This window comes from Macaca mulatta, chromosome 7, assembly GCF_049350105.2.
Source record: "Macaca mulatta isolate MMU2019108-1 chromosome 7, T2T-MMU8v2.0, whole genome shotgun sequence".
Taxonomy (NCBI): Eukaryota; Metazoa; Chordata; class Mammalia; order Primates; family Cercopithecidae; genus Macaca; species Macaca mulatta.
Window position 1 is genome coordinate 58,454,008 of NC_133412.1, and position 17,060 is coordinate 58,471,067.

General features: G+C 46.4%; 1 protein-coding gene across 1 annotated transcript in view; it reads right to left on the reverse strand.

The window, feature by feature from the left end:
- The window catches only part of CTXND1 (cortexin domain containing 1), a 57,029-nt gene extending 41,818 nt beyond the window's left edge, over positions 1-15,211 (reverse strand). Inside the window, exon 1 of the mRNA XM_028851221.2 lies at positions 14,987-15,211. The gene's annotated coding sequence lies outside the window, so the exon portion shown is untranslated. The remainder of the gene's footprint in view (positions 1-14,986) is intronic.
- Between the last annotated feature and the right edge of the window lie 1,849 nt (positions 15,212-17,060).

Below are 17,060 nucleotides of genomic sequence, written 5' to 3' on the forward strand. Positions count from 1 at the left end.
AAGAAACAAAAATTTTAAAATAAACTTAGTGTAGCCTAAGTGTACAGTGTTTATAAAGCCTGTACTAGTGCACAGTAATGTCCTAGGCCAAATTCACTCACCACTCACTCAGTGATTCACCCAGAGCAACTTCCAGTCCAGCAAGTTCCATTTATGGCAAGTATCCTGCACAGCTGTACCACTTCTTTTCTTTTATGCCATATTTTTACTGTACCTTTCCTATGTTTAGATATGCTCAGATATATAAATACTTAACATTGTGTTACAATTGTGTCATGATTTTTATGTGTCATGACTTTGATCTTTTATTGTTTTCAACCATTTAAACATGTAGAAACCATTCTTATTTCATGGGCTGTACAATAACAAGCAGCAGGCAGACTTTGCCCAACCGTGTTAAACCCAGTGAACAAGTTCTACCATTGCCTACAGTATTCAGTACAGTAACATAGTGCACAGGCCTGTAGTCTAGGAGCAATGGGCTATACCGTATAGCCTAGGTGTGTAGTAGGCTCTACCATCCAGGTCTGTGTAAGTACATGCTATGATGTTCACATAACGACGACATCCCCTGAGAATGCATTTCTTAGAACGGATCCCCATTGTTAAGCACCACATGACTGAATTGAACTGAATCTTCCGTTTTCTTTCAAGTCACACTTGGTGGCATCCCGAGCAGAGTCAGCGACAGAGCAGTGGAGTGTCAGAGCTCTCCTTGACCTCTTGATTTTTGCTAACACCTATGCCCATGCCAGTCCTGAAGGCTCTGCCATCTGAAGCCCTTCCCACCAGCTCTGGCTTTCCAGGTCCTCCCTGAGCCCCACAGTCCTCTGTGCCTGGGTCCCTTGTATGGTCTCTTGCTCCCCACCTCTCCACTCTACGCCCTCTGGCGACCACCCACCCCAAATTGCTGCATTAATCACTGTGATGGTTAATACTGAGTGTCAACTTGATTGGATTGAAGGATACAAAGTATTGATCCTGGGTGTGTCTGTGAGGGTGTTGCCAAAAGAGATTAACATTTGAGTCAGTGGGCTGGAAAAGGCAGACCCACCCTTAATCTGGTGGGCACAATCTAATGAGCTGCCAGTGATTATAAAGCAGGCAGAAAAATGTGAAAAGGAGAGATGGGTGTAGCTTCCCAGCCTACATCTTTCTCCCATGTTGGGTGCCTCCTGCCCTCTAACATTGGATTCCAAGTTCTTCAGTTTTGGGACTTACACTGGCTCTCCTTGCTCCTCAGCTTGCAGTTAACCTATTGTGGGACCTTATGATTGTGTAAGTTAATACTTAAAAAACTCATTCATATATATATATATATTTCCTATTAGTTCTGTCCCTCTAAGAGAACCCAGGCTAATATAATCACCAACTTGCTACAGCTCCCCATCATCCACAGAGTCCAGTTCCTTTGGGCAAGCATTCAAGGAACACCATGCTCTGGCTCCACCCAAGCCTCCCTGTCTCCTTGTGATGTCTATTGTATTTTTATCTTGTTTGGCAGTTAAAAAAATTAAATCTTTTTTATTATTGATAATTTGCTGTTATTTTCTCATCCCAAATATTCACTTTTGTGCTTACTTTTGTTTTCATAATTTTATATTACTTTATTTACTTATTTATTTTTGAGATAGAGTTTTGCTCTTGTTGCCCAGGCTGGAATGCAATGGCACGATCTCGGCTCATCGCAACCTTTGCCTCCCAGGTTCAAACAATTCTCCTGCCTCAGCCTCCTGAGTAGCTGGGATTACAGGCACGCACCAACAGGCCTAGCTGATTTTGTATTTTCAGTAGAGACGGGGTTTCACCACATTGGTCAGGCTGGTCTCAAACTCCTGACCTCAGGTGATCTGCCTGCCTCGGCCTCCCAAAGTGCTGGGATTACAGGCAGGAGCCACCGCGCCTGGACTGTATTACTTTATTAAGGGGGGCTCCCTGCCCATAAAACCTGAATTTGCCCCGTTCCTCATCTCCAAGTAGGACCAAGGTCTCCCTCTTTCTACTACTCTGTTTTCCTGTTCTGTCAGGTATCCCAGATTGGAACATGGCCTAGGTCCCCTAGCAGGTACACAAGCCTGCACTATTTGTTAAATTGAATTGCATGCTTGACTTACTGTTGTGTGCCTGCCAACAACCCCCACCACCGACCAAATAAAAAGCTCTTAGCAATGGAATCAGTTCCTAATCACTGTGTAGACTGGAAAGTCTCTCCCGAACACTCTTCTGGAAGTCCTGAGAACTTTCCAGACATCTGTTAAGGGGAAGCTAATTTGGAATTTGGAAGCTAATTTGTTTAACTGATTCATTGATAAGAGCTCTTGAAAATGCATCTGCTTATTGGAGACACTTTGTACAAGATATAAAAATCAGTGGCAAATGTCACATTCAAGGGAAGATAAATCCAGTGAATAAAGACTTCAGTAGCTGTTCATGAGGGATGTTATTTCCTAATAACCAGACAGCCATATGAATCTCAGTCAGAGCACCCAGATATCCTGGTACCTAGAGAATCCCCAGGACAAAGCTGGCTTCCTTTGCCTTTTCATCCTGCTCTGTGCCAGGCTGTGAGGGGGACCCACAAGGGAGAGAAGTTCTACAGAGATAAGCTCTAGTGCAGAGAAAGTGCGGAAATGCTGCTGCTCATGGAATCCTTAAACTGGCATGTGATACACATTTTGTTGATGCTCCTTGCACCCTCACCATCCCTTGTGAGGGAAGTCTGTTATCCCTGTGTTATAAACAAAGAGATGGGGGCAATTACCAGCCAACAAGAGTTCAGAGATGGAGGTGAGAGCTGTGCGTGCATCTGTGGGCAGAAAACAGAAAAGCCCCGTGTGTGACTCCCTAGACCACTCTCCAGGGTCAGGATTCAGGAGCTAAGGGAAAAAGGGGCCCCGTAGCACCATTGTCTGAGAAGGATTCTCTTCCTTTCCTGCCTCCTGTTCCTTCTTTTCTCATATATTATTCTCCAAACACTGGGCTTCTCAAACGAAATAGGAACTTTTTCCCTTTTCATTTCTTTGTTCAACAGACCTTTCTACGTAGAGGCCCCTAGGAAATCTTTCAGGACCACCTTCAAGAATCACCTGCTCTGATCTGAACTGAGGACCCCCTTTTGGGTTTCTGATGCCTCTTGGTTTTACATGCTCAGACATGTAAGGGCTTCAGCTGCCATGAGGGCAGGGGCCCCCCATTCTCCTTTGCTTCTCTGCTCTGCAGGGCAAGGTGGGTACTCAGTGACCATGCACAGTGAGGACAGCAAGCACAGCTCTGTGTCCCACCCTCCCCCACAGAGCTGGGATGATGGAATAGGGCTTCATGACTGGAATGACCCCAGGTGCCCACGGAGTTCAGGTGCACTGGCCCTTGGGGGAAACAGCTGCTTGTTGGCCTACCCTCCCTTCCACCCACAGCACCATTTCCTGGAAACCTGCCTAGTGCAGATTGAAGAAAGAGAAGCAGAAACACCAAAGTCCAATTCTTCCCATCCCACCCATAGAAAAACCCACATATGCAAAACGATAAGCCCTTTCCCCTGCCTGGCTTCACCTTCCAAAACACTTTCACGTCCATATCCCACTTTTTCATTCCAATAACACCCTTGTGAGGTAGGCAGAGCAATGAGCATTCCTGTTTTATAGACAAGGAAACCGAGGCTCAGAGAGGCTACCTAGTCTGGACAGGACATTCCTGTTTTATGGATGAGAAACTGAGTGCCTTTATTCTGTTATGTAGGTTGAGAAGACCTGGGGACACCCTAAGAGAGACAGAGAGGCTGCACGAGTGACTATCCCCTATGCTGAAAGGCAGGAAGGAGAGGGGAGGTCCGAAAATAAGTTCCTGCACCGCAGGTGTCCTCTCTGTGCTTTCAGGACTTGATGGCAAGTTAGATGTCTTTGAAATGGGCAGAAACTCTCCTGGCCCACAAGGGGGCTCCTGTGAGCCCGGGCAAGAAGTTAAACAATGTGGAAGCCTTACCATTGAGATCTCAGGGTTTAGGCACGCTGGGCAGGAAGGGGAGGCAGAGATATGGCCCCATCTGGCTCCTCCTCAACCAGAACTGCTCTGAATTGTCTGTTTTCTAGATTGGGGTATCACAGGGGACTGTGTTTGAAACAAGTTCCACCTCCCCCGGAGTTTGCAAATTTGCATAAACAATGCCTCACTAGTCAATGCCGAGGGAGGAGCGTGTAAACCCTAGGTCACAACACAGGGCCCTCTGGTAGAGCGGGGCAAAGCTATGCTATGTTTGGCTGCAGACTGGCTTTACGTTTAATTTTGTTTTACCTTGAAAGAGATGGCCCTTGGCGAATTTCACATAAAATTCAGGATTTCTGCTATTGGAAAATTTTCTGGCTACACTGGGGCTGCCTTTCTGTCCCACAATGTGCAGGTAGAGCTGAGCTGCCAGAGTCCCCTTCACACTACTCATGGAGCTGGCTTTTCACAGTCCCCACCACTCCCTATGGCTCAGACCCAGCCAGCGTTGGTCATTTATGTCATCTGCCCAGCCTCTGTAGGCATCTGATTTCATCATCTCATGCATGTGTGGCTTTAAAGAAGTAGGCTGTGAGTTAGAACTTCCAATCTTTGTTGCACAGGGAGGTCAGGAGCCTTGGACTTGTGAAAGACTTGATCTGTGACCACATGAGCTGCAGCTTCCGTCTGCCAACTCTCTGATTCCTTTGGACTACCTCCTCTTCACTCAGGAAGGAAGCCATGCCAAGTGCATCTGCCCGTTTCCCTTGACCCTCCCCCAGAACAGATGCCAGTCAGTGCTGCCAGCCGGGCCCAGCTTTGGGAGTCTCAGGGTCTCCTGCAGGGCCTAGTTGTTGAGGGCTGTGTTAAGCCATCCCAGGCTGGTGAACACAAAGTTACATTCCCAAGTTATACCTACCAAGCCTGGGGTATGGTGTAAGCTGGACATTAGGCAGTGGCTACTCTAATGGGCATTAAGACACTTCCCTGCACAGGGAACTCCCTTTGCCAATTGTCACCTTAGCATATTCTCTGGGTCAGGCCCCAAGAGCCCTAAAAGGGAAGGCATGATGGCCACTCTTGGGGTGAGTGGTGAGAGGTGGGGGCAGGTAGACTCTGCAATGGCAGAGTCTTCAGAGGGTGGTGCCCCAGTAGCTATAGCAGATGCCTTGGACAAGGGGTCAGAGTTATTTCCGAGGGCTAGGCAGGTAGTAACACACTAAGAGAATCCAGACTATTTACCATCATCATCTTCTCTCCTTTCTTCCTGCAAAATTCAGACGCAAAGGCATCTTTCTCCTTGCACCCCAGGGTAAATGATGCTTCCCAGCTGAGAGCCAGAGAGATGAGGCAGACAGAGTGTGCAGATGTGGCTATCTCACACTGGACTTAGTCCACCAGTCACCAGTGAGATAAGTCCCTTCAGTCGTTGAGTCTCTGTGCCCTTCTAATAATAATAGAGCAATGACACCCTTTCTTTTGGGGCTACCAGCTTAGATGGTGTAGTCAACATGGGAGAGCATTTTGAATAAGTGGAAAGAGCTGTGTTAATGGCTCCTGGGAGGAGAGCAGTGGATGTTGGAGGAGTCTGATGCTCTGGGCCGTCTGGAAGGCAACGAGCAGTCAGGCTCTGCTGAAGTTCACTGCAGAGCCCAGGGCTCAATCATCCTGCCCATCTCCTGCATCTCTGCATTCGTGGAGGGAAGATTGACTTTTCCAGTCCTGCTCACCAAGTAGGTGGGAAATGGGAAGATCAATACAGCCATTGTTATTAATTACCTTTCTCTCTTTAGAGTCCTTGAAACTGTCTGCTTGTGTGCTGCTGAATGTAAGTAATCCTACTCATACTCTGCTAATGCCTTCTTTCCTCTGAGCCTAGCAAGTGAGATTTAAATGAACAGATGAGGTCTGAAAATTTATGTTCTAAGCCCATATTCAGGACAGTGAGGGATATGCTGTCAAAGGATGTATCAAAGTCAGCTGAAGCTGTAATGATCCTTACATTATTCTTTTTTTTTTTTTTTTTTTTTTTTTGAGATGGAGTCTTGCTCTGTCGCCCAGGCTGGAGTGCAGTGGTGCAATCTCGGCTCACTGCAAGCTCCGCCTCCTGGGTTCACACCATTCTCCTGCCTCAGCCTCTTGAGTAGTTGGGACTACAGGCGCCTGCCACCACACCCGGCTAATTTTTTGTATTTTTAGTGGAGATGAGGTTTCACCGTGTTAGCCAAGATGGTCTCGATCTCCTGACCTCGTGATCTGCCCGCCTCGGCCTCCCAAAGTGCTAGGATTACAGGCATGAGCCACCTCACCCGGCCTACATTATTCTTGAAAAATTGAATCATGAGGAGGCACAGCCCAACACAGGGCTGGCCATGGGAGGCTGGGCTGGAAACCACCTGTTCCTCAGGTGTGTCACTGGCTGGACCCCATTCTTCCAGGGGGATGTGCAGCATGTGATGAGATCTCTAGTTCGGAAAAAGTAAAGGAGTACTCTGATTGAAGATCAGGCAGAATCTCCTTTGAGTCTGTGCAGAAGGCCTCACACTGGAGGGGTGCAAGGTGAACCCATCAGCAAGGACTTGGGTGGCTTTGGATAGTTCTGGCTGCAAGAAAGAGTGAATCAGTCCCAGACACTGCCCTCTGTGGTTGAGGCAAAGGAGACACAAATGACTAGGAATTGTGTTTCTAATAAGTTTCCTGTGGATGCTGCTGCTGTGGTCTATGACCCTGTGGGCTAGATCTTTCCCACAGGGAAGGGCAAGTTCAGCCTCCTAACACCATCAGGCACCTTAAACCGTATAAAGCACTATCAGGTACACAATCTCATCATCTCATCTGCATTCCAACAGCCTCCACTGAGCTGGAACCGAGTGTTAAGGGTTGAGAGTCGGGCCTGGAGCTAGTCTTTGGGTTTTGAATCCCAGCCCAAATCCCATTTATTAGTAACATGACTTGGGTGAATTCATTCACCTCTTTGTGCCTCAGACTTCTCATGGGTAAAATAGGGATGAGGATTAGGGTACCAGCCTCACAGAGTTGGTGTGAGGATCAGAGGCATGACTTCATGGAATGCACTGAGGACAGTACCTACAGAGAGGGATGGTAAGACTAACACCAGCGGCTGTCATGATCATGCAGTCCCTCTATGGGCAACAGCTCATAGCTGAACAGTTTGGGGCCTCTGATACCTCTCAGTGCCGCAGGCATCAAGACCTCTAGGTTCTGCCCCAACCAGCTTCACCGGGCACATTGCCAGTAGCAGGCTTGCATTTACATCGAGACTGATGTAAACATTGTTCTCAAAGAGAGAATTCTGTTCTTTATTCATAAATCACTAACAATCATTTATTTTGCTTAGAAATCTAGAGGGTGACTGGGTTCAGCTGGGCAGCTCTTGCATGGAGCTCTGTCATGCAGTTACTTTCAGATCCTGGTTGGGACAGCTGGCTCCTGATATGGCGGCGCAAGGCTCCCAGAACATGTGTCCCAAGAAAGCCTGGCAGAAGCCATGTGGCCTTTTCTATCCCAGCCCTGAAATCATACAACATCACTTCCACCTCATTTTATACATGGAGGCAGCCACAGAGGCCCAGCCAGGTTCAAGGATGGGGCCATAGACTCCACCTCTTCGTTGATGGATTGTCAAGGAACTTATGGATGTATTCTAAAACCACTGTGAGGCTCTCACCCTTCCCACCCCTTTCTGCCACCACCCTCTCCCTGTGAAACGCCACCTGCCTACCTCTGCTGCCCAAATCTGTCCATCGTTCAAAGCCTCATCTAACTCCATGCTCTCCAGGATCTTTACTGGCCAGCCCCCTTGCTACTGATGGACAACCCCCAACCCCGCAAGCCTCACGAACACAATTTATTAGGTGTCATTCTCACAGATTCCACTTTTGTAATGAAAAATAAACAACACCACCAGAAAAACACCAGGGAGACAAAACTGGAGGAAATGCTAACATGGTAGTTATGTGTCGGAGATCATAGGTAGTTTTTATTTTCTTCTTTTATAATTTTCAGTATTCCAAAACTTCCACCTAGCACATCTATAACTTGTATAATGAGAAAAACATTTTTTCCCCCAAAAAGTACACTTAAAAAATAAATGGTAAACATTTCTTGCTCTACATTCAAATGACTCAACTGTTAAGCTACTAAAGCCTTTGTCCTCCAAAGAAGCAAATTTTCTGAAATTCCGAAGTTCAATTTGCATAAAGGTGGAAAAAATACTATGAGATCAAATAAGAATAGAGAGAAACTGCCTAGTGTATAGATTGAAATTGGTGTAATTATAGACTTTTGTTGTGGAAGAGTCATGGTTAAAAGGCACCCTGGCATCAGATCTGGGCTTTGTTGTTTATCCTCTTGTGATTTTCCAGGGCTGGTATGATGAAGATCGGAGCCACATGAGCCTGGACAGGGAAGCTTTGGCTACCGGCAGTGCTGACAGCCGACCGCGTCATGCCATTGGTGGAAGCAGGCAATTATGAAGTGCCCTTGTGTGAAACCCGTTGTGGGAGTTAATGTGTGTCTCTCTGTGTTTAGAAGGAGAAAGAGGGCATTCACTTTTCTACCTGGGCAGAATGAGCTGTGGACTTTGGGGGATTTGGAGTTTGAGTCAAGCAAGTATGCAAAGTGTGCTAATTTGCCCAAGCTGGGTCGGTGATTCTCAGATTTTAGACTCTAGTGTTTATCATGCCTAATAATCTCTCACAGAGTTTGTTTAAAAATATCTGTTACCAGCTCTGTGCCAGGAAGTTCCGGTTCAGGGATCTGAGGTTGGGTCCCTGAATCTGCATTTTACAATGAGCCTTACAGTTGATTCTTTGGGTGTTTCTCTGCTGCCCACTTACACGGAAAGGTTTGTCCTCACAGTCGGATTCAGATGTCACATCCATTTTCCCAGGCCTGCTGTGTGACAAGCATGGTGCTGGTTAATTTCACATAGTCTCCTCTGTCAGCCTGTCTTAAAACTTAGGAGGTCATTATTCCTCTTTCCATTTTACCCATGAGAAAATCGAGGCTCAAAGCAGTGGGGTGATATGTCTGTGGTCTCGCAACTGGAAGTGGTGGAGTTAAGATTTGAAGCCAGGTCAGGTGAATCTGACACCAGGAGGTCCCCATGCTCCCCTAGGAGAATATCTCCAGGGTTCCACAATTTGTGAGTCCAACTGCTAAGGTATTGATGACTAGATCTTTCCCCCATTCTTCCACCACCTTAGCAACAGTCCACGTGTAGGAGCTTCCTTAAATTGTCCCTCATCCCCATCACCTATGCTTCTGAGGTGCCTCTAAGAGGGGTGCCTTTTGTCTTGTGTGAATAGTCAAAGAGTTAAAGTAAAAGGCTTTATTGCTGGTCTCCAGTGGAGACAGAAGTCCCCTCCTTGGAATCACATATGAAGAACGCCTCTTCTGAATTGCAGGGGTTGGGTGCTCCTGGGGAAGGTGGGGAGTGGGAGTGGTAGGGGAGGAATTCAGTCGTAGGTCAAGATCTTACCCTTGGAACACTCAAATCCACCCTCCCCACACTAACATAGAAACCCATTATGTTTCTGAGGAGTATCCTCAGAAACCAGAAAAACTGCTGAACAAGAAGACACATTTTAGGAGAGTTAGATTTCACTGGGCATGCATATTGATTAACAATAATTTCCTTGTTCACATGGAAATGTGGTCACCAGGGAGAGGCAGGATTTCCCAGTTGTTTCCTAAAGGTAGCAACTTTTCTCTATTCTTCTGCAGACACTGAGAATGAATATATTAACATTTTAACTGGGGCCCAGGGAAAGGGAGCATGCTTTGACTATCACCACACAATTCTGCCGTACTGTTGATGCGGATGGAACCCAGGTCACTTCTTGGGAGCTGAATCTAGAATGGCAATATGTCAAGTCAATTGACCTAGTGAAAAAGTGCAACCCTCTGAAACATCAGCTATCGTAGAGGGCACCAGACTTATCTTCCAAGTGGAGGGTCATCTTGGGAGCTGAACAGCCTACTCTTGATGGAGAGGATGCCCTCCCATGCCCTCCAGGGACCTGAGGCTTATGGCTATTCCCATGCATGGAACCTCATTGCGGTGCCAGCCTAGACTATGCCCTCTCACACACAAATGAACCAACTCTAAAGTCTAATTGTCTTTGAAGTCCTGGTCTTGCAAGTCATACCTGATTCGATGCAGGCAGCCCAATCTGGGCACAGACGTGTTCTCTCAGGCCTAGCATCAAGAGAGCCTGCATCTGATGTGGGGAATCTTGGGGCAGGTTTGCCTGCACAGGGGTCATTTCTATAGATGTTCCTATGGCTTATAGGAGAGGCAGTGGAAAGGGTAAGGAGAGAAAGAAAGGCACATTAGGGAAACACTTTCAGGAGTTTTGCCACCACATTACTCTCTTGGCTTAAAACTCCTCAATGTCTCCCCATTGTCTGCAGTACCTAACTAGATACCATTTCCTAAGCCAACTCCAGGCAGTTGTAGAAAAGGATTCTGAGGCCTCGTTCTGGCTCCAGGGGAAAGAATATCATGATTGATTAGCAATGTCTGCTCTAGGCAAGAGAGGGAGGTGTGACAAATGTATGCCATTTATTTGCAGTTTTCTAGAACACAGGGAGCTCCGTCTGAGCCAAGAAGTCAGGGTAGCCGGTGGGAACTGGATGTGATGATAAAGGCCATGCAGTGTCAGGCCACTTGTCAGCTATTAATATCAGCCTCTAAATAACAGGTGTCAGTATGCCTGCCACCTCTGGTCAACTCATGGTAACCACCTGGGCATGGAGATTCATGTCTATGGAAAGAACATTGTATTTCAATTACCCATGTCTGCCACCAGCCCAGGTTGCAGGAGTGGCAGCACAATTCCCTGTCTTTCTTTCCTTTTTTGATTTTTTTTTTAATTTGGTAGAAACAGGGTCTCACTATGTTGCCCAGGCTGGAGTGTAGTAGTGCAATCACAGTTCGCTGCAGCCTTGAACTCCTGGGCTCAAGTGATCCTCCTGTCTCAGCTTCCCAAGTAGCTGGGACTACAGGCATACTACCACGGCTGGCTAATTTTTAAAAAATTTTTTGTGGAGATAAGGTCTCACTCTGTTGCCCAGGCTGGTCTCAAATTCCTGGCTTAAAGCGATTCTCCTGCTTTGGCCTCCAAAAGTGCTGAGCCACTGTGCCCAGCCTCGATTCTCTGTCTTTTTGACCCTGCTCCAGTCTCGGGGGAACTCAGCTCTTTTCTATCACGCCATCCTACGGACAGGGATAGAACGCCATTTTGGAGTCTGCGGGATTCTAATGGGACAAGGGCACTAGGAGTCAGATCTTTTAGAGGAAGGATACAAAATTCCCATAAAGACAGAGCATAAACTCTGTACCGAATATGAAATCTGTGCTGCCTTGAAGTCATTTACTGAGACCCCAGGGTCACATTTTCTGTCAACGGGAAAATCTGACGCCTCTGGTTTAAATGAGAAAGGTCCCTTTCTTTTTATTCCCCTGTCTGGGCCTGTCCTTGCCACATGAGTAGTAACAACTTGAGGGCCAGGGTGATGATGTGGCCCTGAGGAGAGGATCAGGGAGGCACTTGTTCTGCTTTCAGACTAGATCTTGAGTGAGGGCTAAAAGCAGAACTGGGCTGGTAAGCGGGGAGGGCACCAGCAAAGGGGCCTGAGGCCACAGCCACAGAAACACCAGTGGATGCTCATATGTGTAGAAGCCTCTGTGCTGCAGGGGCCTCTTAGAAGCCTGTGGCTCTAGGGATGAGTGATGGGCTGGGGATTCTGGGGTTAGGGATCCCAACCTAATCCTTCCCATCCATGATATGTTTTCCTACGTTTCCTTCTGAATGTGTTTTCCCAGGGGCCTCCACCTTGGGGGGACTTGAAGCATCACAGTCACTGGGGCACAGCAGGGACCCTTCTGGGAATGTCCAGCCCTAGAGGTACGTGTTTGAGGACATGTAGATTAAAGAAATCTACAGAGCACTGAGGTCCATAACGAAGCAAAAGGAACAGACGATGGAAGGGAACGGTTTACAAGGACTGTTTGTAAAACACCTATTAGGTGCCAGGCTCTCACATACATCAACTACAAGTCCCATAACAACTCAGCAAGGAAGGCAATACTTCCCTAAGTCATAAACGGGGAAGCTGAGTCTCAGAGGCATGGAAGTTCCAGGGGATAACTGAGGCAGCCGTGATAACTTCCAGAGGGGCCACACTGCAGGCCCAAAACATGAATTATCTCACTTCATCCTCACTCAGTGCAACTGGTCATCAAAAGTTAAGTGTAGCTACATTTTTTTGAGTGCTCACTTTATATCAAAGATATTTTTCTCTGAGCAACCCCATACCATAGGTTCAACATAGGTGAGAAGAACACAGGCTTCAAAACCAGGTGACCCCTGCTCAGAATCCCAGTTTTCCTACCTCAGTTAACCTTGGGTAATTCAAGTTGCTTCTCTGATCATTAGTTTCCTTATCAGGAAAATGGGAATAATAATTCTGAGAATTAAATGATGCAATATATAAAATGCTTAGTATACACTAAGTGCTTAATAAATGGAACTGACTTTTAGGTATTGATGATTCTGGGGTTTTACAAATAAGATAACTGAAGATAAAAAAAGGTGGCTTGCTTAAGATCATCTGACTAGTGGCAGAGCCAGGACTAAACGCTGATCTGTCCCCACAAATGCCAGTGTTACTTCTCCCCTGATGTCCACAAGGCAACTGACATTCACAGGGCTGATCTTGAGTTGTCAGGAAACACACAAATTCCTATTCGCTGACTCGCTGATTGTAGGAAGCGTGTAATGTGCTTTAGAAATATTTCCGTCCAAAACTGTTCTAAATGTTGTCACTTTTAATAGCAAACTTAACGTATCTAAAAAATTTATGGACACGAACCAGTTCCAGAGCCTTCAATGCCAAAATTCAGAGTCATTATGGTTTTCTTTTACATCAGAACTTATTAGAAGCATTAACCTCAGTCTTGGAACCATGTCAGTTTTATAAACACTGTTCTATTATGGCAAGACAGGATACTTTAAGGACATTTTCCTTGATATCATTTCATTTTCTATTTAAGTCATGAAAATAGTATTGAATTTGGGCAGTACTACACACAAACTACCTTAAGGTTGCAGATTTTGAGTCTGTGCTATAATAGTGTGCTCTGGTAGTGTAAATATTTGCTGGACAAAGATTAACTAGCAAGGCAGTATCTTCAGAATGGCTGCCTCTTTCATTAACCCTGTGAGGAAAGAAACTGGAAAGATACACGCAATTCTGTAAATCACAATTTATAAGCAAGCAGCAATTGAACTTCTAGTTGAACTAGTTTTTTTTTTTTTTAGGCCAATTAAAGTTCATATTATTTTTAAAACAACTCCTTTTCCACCATAACTTTATTTCAAATCTGCATCTTAAACATATAATGGCCAGAAATTTGCTATAATTTTCCATAAGTATTTAGGGTAGAGACACATTATGCTCTATGCATTCATTACCTGCATGCTATTAAAAAATCAGAAACAGTATTACTGGGAAAACTGGGAAATTAATCCTTTGAAACAAGGATATATGAATGCAATGATTACACAGAATAAACAAACAGCTTACCCACAATTTCTGTTTTGGATAAATGTAAAGTCATTAGTTTCACAACAGTTTTCCCAAGGAGGTAAGATTTTGCTTTTCCTCCCTAATGCCTCCTCAAAGCTGGTATGTATCTTATGCTGAGCCATCCCTGAAAAGGTAGCCGTAATCAAAATCTAATCTATAAGTTACTTTTAAGGCCTTGAATGTTTGGCTTTATGAGGTCTTAAACACACTTTGCAGGTTTGCAAAGACCACAAATCAGATTATTACAGTTCCTTTCAAGAGGTGGCTTAATGAGGGTGAGGGAAGAATAGAAGACTTCAACTCCAGACCCCGGGAAATAGACCCCTTATTTCACCGGATATATATCTTATGGAAAAGGATAAGATTGTATCACAGTGTTCATCCAGAAACTCGAATCCTCTGATTAGAATCAGGGAAGGACTGAGAAGAACCTGCTGGCGGATGCACGAGTGGGTTAGAATGGAACTTCTCCCGACGAAGGCAGCACAGGCTTCCATGGAGCTTTTTTCCTGGGTCCTGAGCCACATCCTGACAGGCCACTGTGGCCCTATTGCACACCTGGTGAGGAGATACCTCAGCTTGGACTTTCTAACAGGTTTCTTTCCAGAACTTTCCCTGCGGGCATGGAGACTCTTATCAAATTCGGCTCCATAATACATTCCCCAAAACATTAGCACCCAAGATCATTCTCCACGTCTCCACTGATATGGAAAAATATATGAAAGCGTGGATTAGGGTTTTTGCCATAGATGAGAACAAAATCCAACGAAGACTTGGCATTTCTTTAGAAAGGCTGCCACCAACAGAAGTTTTCCCAGAAGTTACATCCGTGCTGACCTTCATCAGTTACATTGAGAAAAAAAATCTGTTCTATGTGACTATCAGCCACAGGAGACGGAATTTTAGGCACTGAACTTGACGAGAAGGACTTTCTAACTTTGATTCAGTTTCAACTCACACTCCCCAAACCCTTCAATAGCAGAGAGGCCAAAGATCCCCGAATGGGGAGGCGAGGCTCAGAACAGCGAGGGTGCCTGAGCACAGCACCACACTCTCCCGGTTTCCGAGCCCCGAGCCCCGCAGTGGAATTCGGGCCGCTGCGACGCGGCGCCCGTGCGGCTCCCACCGAGGCTGCTGTCACCTGCCGCGCGGGTCCGGCCCTCCCCGCCAACCGAGGCGCGCCCCGGGCGCAGTGCCGCCCTGGAGGGGATCGGTCCCGGTGTCCACGCGGGTCCCCTCGCGGCCGCGCAGGGCTCGGCCCGACTTCAGCGAGCAGATCCTCCGCCTGTGGCCGGTGACACGCGCGAAGCCCCGGCGGCACCGACGATGCTGCGCTCCAGCCCCGCAGGCGCCGCGGCGGCGGGTCCCGGGATGCTCCCGCGGTCCTTACCTGGCGAGGCCCGTCCCGTGCGCTCCCGGGGTCTTGGCTGGGCCGGTGCCGAGCCCAGGGCGACCGCGGATCGCTGGCTACGGCGTTTTCCGGTGCCGGGGGCGCGGGCGCGCGAAGCGCGGGGGGCGCTGCCCAGGCCCGGCTCGGCGGGAGCGGCCGGGCTGCGGCTGAATCAGAGCCCCGGCGGCGCGGGCGAGCCCGGGCCAGCAGCCGAGAGGGGGCTCTGAGCGGAGCCGCGGCTGCCCTGTCATTTTAAAGGCGAGGCAGCTGGACGCTGTTCAAGCGGAAACGCAGAGAAACTTCAGCCCCCGGGGCAGAGCGTTGGCAGCGAGCGGAGGGGGCTCAAGGGCTCCTTGCAGGCGCACAAACCAATCTGGTCTATTCTAATATGCTCTTCAAATGCATTTTCTTCAGATATTCCCTTTACAGTTAAAAAAAAAATCACCCCAAACAACAACGACAACAAAACCCTCTCAAAGCCTTCTCCTGCAGTATGTTTAACAGCAAGCCAAACATATCCATTAAAGTTAGGGGCAAGAGCAGGGGGCCGGTTTGGGACGTCTGGTCAATGCAATTAGACAAGAGAAGGAAATAAGATGTAAAAACACTGAAGTTGTGCTTTTGTTAAAAAATATATACTCTATATGTGTGTATACATGTATATATATTATATGTATGTGAAGCGGGAGAAAAATGATTACTATTGCAGAGGATGTGATTGTGTAGTTGGAAAGTGCAAACTGAAGATTGTTGAAATAATAGCTTTTCCAAGGAACTGGCAGGCTACAAAATAAACATACCAAATTAACAGTGTTCTTGTGCACTTACTAACCAGTTTGAAAGGCAAATAAAAAATCCCATTCTCACTAATAGCCAAGACACAGTAGCTAGGAAAATAAACTTATCATGAAGTGTGAAAAAAACGCAAAACAAACAACCTTCTGTACTGGGAGACTACAGAAGACTTGAATCTATTATGACACACACCTTATTCTTTGACAAGAAGAAGTAAACAGTGTAATCCTATCATGTCCTCTTTATCTGTCAATTCAATGCCATCTCTATCAAATTCCAAGTAGAATTTTCTTTTTAACTTGACATGATTCTTAGTGTCATGTGGAAGAATAAAGAGAACAGGCAACAAAATGTTGATAAAGAAGAGCATAAGGGAAGCTAGCCCTGCTGGATATTAAAATGAAGAAGTGCTTGCATGCATAAATGAATAAATGAATAAATAAAATACATTGACTGAGTGCTTACTATTTAAGGAAGTGCTCTACATGGATTAATACATTTTATTCATCACAACAACTGTATGATGCAGGTACTGATACTGCTGCCATTTTCAGATAGGAAATGGAAGCCCAAAAGTGTAAGTATCACACCCAAGGTCACACAGGTAGGAATACGGGATCAGGGGTTTGATGTAGGCGTTCGGCCTGTAAAAACTATGCGTCTATATGCTTCAACCCCATCACACGACACTGCCTCTGTCACAAAGCAAAAGCCAGCACATTACTGGCCCGGACATGACTGTTCAATGGAATGGGATGAAGAGCCCAGAATTAGAAGTACATGAGAAACTGTGGTGTTTAAGGTGGCACTTCATGTTAATCAGATAGTTAGTTTTTATTTTATTTTATTTTATTTTATTTTATTTTATTTTATTTTATGATGGAGTTTCGCTCTTGTTGCCCAGGCTGGAGTGTAATGGCATGATCTTGGCTCACTGCAACCCTCTGCCTCCTGTGTTCAAGCAATTCTCCTTCCTCAGCCTCCCAAGTAGTTGGGATTACAGACGCGCGCCACCACTCCTGGCAAATTTTTGTTAGATACAGGGTTTCACCATGTTGGCCAGTCTGGTCTCAAACTCCTGATCGCAGGTGATCTACCCACCTCTGCCTCCCAAAGTGCTGGGATTACAGGTGTGAGTCACCGCGCCTGGCCCAGATAGATAGATTTTTAAATAAATGATATTGGAATAACTAGATAGTCATTAGTGAAAGTGTGGGGAGCTCATTTTCTACGTAGTTCCCCAGACCAAAACAAATTCCAGATCCATCATAAATTGAAC